The sequence below is a fragment of the Symsagittifera roscoffensis genome, chromosome 5, assembly GCF_963678635.1.
Source record: "Symsagittifera roscoffensis chromosome 5, txSymRosc1.1, whole genome shotgun sequence".
In the NCBI taxonomy this organism is placed as follows: domain Eukaryota; kingdom Metazoa; phylum Xenacoelomorpha; order Acoela; family Convolutidae; genus Symsagittifera; species Symsagittifera roscoffensis.
Window position 1 is genome coordinate 55,474,857 of NC_087066.1, and position 6,788 is coordinate 55,481,644.

The window sequence follows — 6,788 nt, forward strand, 5'->3', positions numbered from 1 at the left end:
ACCTGAAAACTCAAAAAAAAAGTATTTTAAGCGACTATTCCGAAATTGTCAATTTGAATGTTTGATAGTCTGTAGTGAAGTGAAGTCGAAAACTAGAATATATTGATTTTTAAAATCTTCCATTGGAAGAGCTGAAAAATCTTCGTTTTCAGCTCAAGGGTGCTTTGCTTTTATTGTTGTAACATAAGGGCGCCAAAGAGAAGTTGTATCTAATGAAATAATTGCTCTTCCGCTCCGAATCATTCTAAGCTCTCTCAAATGAAATTGTTGATAATTGAAAACATTTTCATGAAAAGATCTCGCAACAGTTGAATTTTTACTCATTGCAACAGCTATTCTTCTGATAAGGGCATTATTGAAAATATTTTCCTGAATAAACTGGTTTTGACGAGATGAAACAAAAAAGGTTCTTGCTATAGTTTCAATGTAGTTGTAATGAGCTGGTTTTTTTTCCAGATCCCATTGCAAGTATCGATGATTAGGTCCAGCTACTAAATTTTATCTAGTAAACAGCGAACAATCAACAATTTTCAGATTAACATTTGGATTGGCAGCATGTGAAAATTAGGTCAAGCTCGAATTAGTTTAATTCGGACTTTGGTTTTTGGTAGTGAAAATTTTTCACAAGTAAGTAAATGCATGGCTAGCCTGCCATAAAAGGAATAAGTTATCCCTGATCCTAAATAATTTGCTCTATCAGTGAACGGATGCACATCAAGTGCTTCTGGATATTCTTCAAAGCTATATCCATGACAAGCAAATATTCCTTTATTACCCACTGCCGACGAGTTGAATCCGTTCGATATTTGTGCTTCATGAGGATATAAACCATTGGCATTGTAAACCATTGTATCATTAAAATAAATTTCACAATTGGAGAATATAGATTGTAGTAGATTGTTTTCATAAGTTGAGTAGGTTTTTGGTTCCTCGTCTGAATCCTCCTCCGAAACCGCTTTATGTTCTGCTTTTTCTTTTTTGAAAGCATCAGACAACCTTCCTTTGAATAATTGAAGCTTTAAACTGAGGTGGATATCACGCATATCCAAATAAAGATTACGGTCCGTCTCGAATTCAAACTCAATACTACTTTCATCTAGAGAAAAACTGGGAAATACTTCTTGTGTGTAAGATGAAATAATTGTTTCCAAAACTGAGACTTTTTCAAAAATCTCCAAAGAAGAATTTGTAAAAGCTCCTTAACGAAAATGACTACTTTGATTTACACTCATTTTATTTTGTCAATAATGTCTTTGCGAGAGCGACTGACTTTCGAACTACTTTTTCGAGAAAAGGTTCTTCTAATTTTACGCTTGGATTTCTTTTTTCCACTTCCCAACTGTTTCGAACTGTTTTTGTACCAACCTTTTTTGCAAATATTTTGAGTTTTTTTCGTCCACTGACAACTTCTCCAATCTCTGCAGCAGCAATATCAAATAAATTTGCTCTAATTCTTTTTGCAGCTGAGACTATATATTTTTTAATAAAAGGAATTGCAGTTCTCCCAAGAGTTTGTGCAAGAGGACGAAAACCGCTTCCACGCTGTCTTGCATGTCCACAAAAAATAGGAAAAATAGCTGAACTTTGAGCAACCATTTCGTATGAAGAATAAATCAAAAATTATTATCCAAAATCTTGCGAAACAAGATAACAACTGGTGTAATTCCTACGGACACAAAAATAATTTTTTCACCTGTAATATCCTTTAGTTCTATTTTAACGCTGTGGAAAGCGGTTTTAATAATTTTTTCATTTGTAGATTTGTAAAGGATTGATAACTCATGTACTGTCCTGTAGATATTATGTCGGATAACAATTAAAAGAAACATTAGAAACTAGCTCAATAGTTAAAGAATCCATGACAACTGATCGATAGAAATTCAATTTATAAAATGACTTACCACTAATTTGAACGTTTTATCAGCTCTTTCTCATAAAATTTTTTCAGAATTTCTTCTTTTTTCTGATCTTTAGTCATGTATGTTGGTGGTTTTCTTGTAGATATTGTCGAAAATTCAAAAATTTTATATGTAAACTGTGGCTTGTAACTTTTCGGAACGAAATATCTTTTTTCGAAATTCTAACTCCATCACCTTTTTCGAAATTTGGTTTAGTATATTTCATGAACGATTTTTTGTACAAAATTGATAAAAATTCACTATTTTTCACATCTCTGGGTGATTTTCCAATTGATCGATTTTTGCGACAGATCAATGAAGAAATAAATTGCTGCAATTTGGGAACAAATTGTTCACCATGATCTTCAATGTAACGATATTTTATATGTTTTAAAGACTGAATTGCTCTCTCTGCAAATACAGCTTTTGTTTCACTCATTGTTGAGTAAACTTCAATGTCTTTCTACTTGCACAATTTTGTAAAAGTTCCACTATATTCTGTTCCCTTATCAACCTAAAGTTTTTCAGGAGTGTTTTTTCGAGAAATTGTTTTTCTGAAAGCTTGTGAAGTGTCTTTGGCATACTCTGTTTTCCTTGTTTGCACTCTGAAAAATCTCGAAATAATATCTACAGCAAATAATAAATACTTCACTCCATTGTTTTGACTAGCTAACTTGTCTAGAAAAGCCAAGTTCAAACACCAGATTTCATTGATATATTTAGAAAAAGCTTGAAGTCTTCGGAAACGCGTGATTATTGGACCAAATTTTGTATACGATATCTTGGTTTGTAAAAATTTTCTTCTTTCTTTTGATAAACCACTCGCTTTACTCAAGTTTTGAATAGAACCGTACGCAGCTCTGCTGCTAGAATACACTCTGTTTAGTCTTATCTTTTCAGATTTTGAAAGGGATTCAAGTTCCTCTGTTTTTTGCCTTGGCATTCTTGTTAATAACAAGGTTAGGAGGAAGTTGAGTTGCTTCAAAAAAAGTAAAGTAAATGTCTGGAAAATCGGTGCTTTTTGCTTTAGTGCACACACAAGGTCTACAATAGATTCTTTTGTATCTCGATTGTCTAATCAACTTTTGTCTGAATGGCTGAATTCAAATCAAGGAATTACATCTAGGATTCAAAATTGAATCAAATAGAAGCTTGTTATTTCTCGTTTTCAGCCTCGCATTTACAGCACTGCAAACAGAATCAAAATTTTTTGGTACAATCTCCTCTTTTTATTGCTTTTGCTCCAATTTTTGTTTTTTTTTGGAAGCGTACTTTGTGATTGATAAACTGAGTACAGAATTGAAACAAACTGTTCCATACTATGTCAATCGTTTAATGACAAAAAGGAAGATGATAAATATGAATTGTAACCCTTTAGTTGAATTAAAATAATTCTTCTTTTGTGTAGAGGCGTTTTTTTGTGTTAGTTCTGAAATTTTTGGATATATTCTACATCTTCTTTCAAAATTCTCGAAGCTCTCCTCTTAATAGGTGATATAAACACTCGCTCAGAAACTGAATGAAATCTTTTGGACAATTGAGAATGAATTGTTTTCGAAGCCTTAGGGAAAATTTTTGAAATATTGGGAGAATAGAGACGTATTGTGTTTTCATTGTCCAACAATTTTGTCTCTTTTCCAGCTGGTTACTAAAATTTTGTTGGACCTGAACCGCTATTAGAGCAATATCTATGTGAATCAACTGTTTTTGGGGTTAAATCAATAAGTAAATAAACATAAGGAACAGATGTTGCATCTGGATACCACTCTTTTCAATTGAGATCTCTAATCGTCTCTGTTCTCCCAATATCCTAGACCTAATTATTGACTTAAAGTATTAATTTGTAAAACATCCCTCGGTGACTTCAGCAAAACTATCTGTACTTTGTAACTCTACATCTCTTTCTAATTCGTTTTGATGAAAAAAATTGTGTTTGATCTATATTGTATTCAGTCCCCTGTGTCTCCCAGCAGTGTTGACTTTTACAAAATGATTGGAGTTTGAAATTTCTTCACAAGAATCATCAAATATAAGCAGATACTTAGTTCCGTTATTGAGAAGATTTTCAATCAAATCAAAATCTATTCCTTGGATAAATTTAAGGATTTTTCTGAAAGCTTGTGAAGTTTTTTTTCGAGAAATTGTTTTTCTGAAAGCTTGTGAAGTGTCTTTAACATACTCTGTTTTCCTTAATTGCACTCTGAAAAATCTCGAAATAATATCTACAGCAAATAATAAATACTTCACTCCATTGTTTTGACTAGCTAACTTGTCTAGAAAAGCCAAGTTCAAACACCAGATTTCATTGATATATTTAGAAAAAGCTTGAAGTCTTCGGAAACGCGTGATTACTGGACCAAATTTTGTATACGATATCTTGGTTTGTAAAAATTTTCTTCTTTCTTTTGATAAACCACTCGCTTTACTCAAGTTTTGAATAGAACCGTACGCAGCTCTGCTGCTAGAATACACTCTGTTCAGTCTTATCTTTTCAGATTTTGAAAGGGATTCAAGTTCAAGTTCCTCTGTCTTTTGCCTTGGCATTCTTGTTAATAACAAGGTTTGGAGGAAGTTGAGTTGCTTCCAAAAAAATAAAGTAAATATCTGGAAAATCGGTGCTTTTTGCTTTAGTGCACACACAAGGTCTACAATAGATTCTTTTGTATCTCGATTGTCTAATTAACTTTTGTCTGAATGGCTGAATTCAAATCAAGGAATTACATCTAGGATTCAAAATTGAATCAAATAGAAGCTTGTTATTTCTCGTTTTCAGCCTCGCATTTACAGCACTGCAAACAGAATCAAAATTTTTTGGTACAATCTCCTCTTTTTATTGCTTTTGCTCCAATTTTTGTTTTTTTTTGGAAGCGTACTTTGTTATTGATAAACTGAGTACAGAATTGAAACAAACTGTTCCATACTATGTCAATCGTTTAATGACAAAAAAGAAGATGATAAATATGAATTGTAACCCTTTAGTTGAACTAAAATAATTCTTCTTTTGTGTAGAGGCGTTTTTTTGTGTTAGTTCTGAAATTTTTGGATATATTCTACATCTTCTTTCAAAATTCTCGAAGCTCTCCTCTTAATAGGTGATATAAACACTCGCTCAGAAACTGAATGAAAGCTTTTGGACAATTGAGAATTAATTTTTTTCGAAGCCTTAGGGAAACTTTTTGAAATATTGGGAGAATAGAGACGTATTGTGTTTTCATCGTCCAAAATTTTTGTCTCTTTTCCAGCTGGTTAATAAAATTTTGTTGGAACTAAACCACTATTAGAGCAATACCTATGTGAATCAACTGTTTTTGGGGTTAAATCAATAAGTAAATAAACATAAGGAACAGATGTTGCATCTTGATACCACTCTTTTCAATTGAGATCTCTAATCGTCTCTGTTCTCCCAATATCCTAGACCTAATTATTGACTTAAAGTTTTGATTTGCAAAACATCCCTCGGTGACTTGAGCAAAACTATCTGTACTTTGTAACTCTACATCTCTTTCTAATTTGCTTCGATGAAATAAAATGTGTTTGATCTATTTTGTATTCAGTCCCTTGTGTCTCCCAGCAGTGTTGATTTTTACAAATTGATTGGAGTTTGAAATTTCTTCACAAGAATCATCAAATATAAGCAGATACTTAGTTCCGTTATTGAGACGATTTTCTATCATGTCAAAATCTATTCCATGGATAAATTTAAGGATTTTTCTTTGCATTTGACTATAAAGAGGTTGATAATAATGATAAAAGTAAAAAAAGTTTTCAAATGCTGGTTGAAAAGTACCGATTTTCAACCAATCAAAATTAAGATGAGATTTTTGCAGATCCACTTGGTCCAACTAGGGAAATAAATATTCGTTCTTTGGAAGATATATTTTTATCCATAGCTTTGAGGAAGGTAGAATGTAGTCGACTGTTCTTGATAAGATAGCTACCCAAACGGTTGTTTCTTCACTTGTTGTGGATAACATAATTAGAACGATTGCACATACTAGCATCAAAACTATAACAAAAAAGTTGCACTAAAAACAACGTAAGAGATGTACGTCCAAACAATTTCCATGATTTTCGTTCAAAATTTTTTTCATCAAAAACAAATTTTCTTAAATTTATGGGCTTGTCACAATGATTGACCATCTTAACTCTAAAAAGAAAAAGTTGACAATGAAATTCAATTACAGTTTGAAAAAGGTAGTACATTAAGATTATTAGGATTTACAATTTGTTAAAAAAAAACATCGAGTCTATGTTCCGTATGCAAATTCTCTCCTTTCTGCACAGTGAAGAGTTTTTGCGTGACAAAAACACCCCCAAGCCAAAGCAGCGAACACCTACTAGATAACTGAAGTAAGCGAAGACACAACGCCATACCACCCTTCTATTATCGAACAAACAGCCGTCAAGACAGTACGGAAATCAACCCTGAAAATGCTCGAAAGCCACAGTCCCTCAGGTCTAGATGCGTGCGAATGTTAAAGATATTAACTCACTTAAACCAGACATCCATTGAACATTAAAATACCCACTAGGAATTCTCGATCTGGAAGACAGCAGCTTGTTACTTTTATATTAGCGTGAACTGGAGGAGCAGCACCATGCTCTAGAAAAACCGACCAGAAACTAGCCGAGAAATTAAGCGAAAAACGGAACGAATCATACTCCGACACAATAAACTTTTTAAAAACCTAAATAAGATTTGCACTTCTGAGGAGTGCAATCCTCTGCCTCATGGGTTGCAAGAAACTTAAAAATACATACATGACATTTCTTTCAAGGCATTAATCAAGTGGGTGGATTTTAATTGAGAATTCTCTGGATGCTTTAAAATCGACTTGATTTATTCATTAAAGTTTGCCGATGTTTTAAATAGCGTTGGTATGGCCCAAT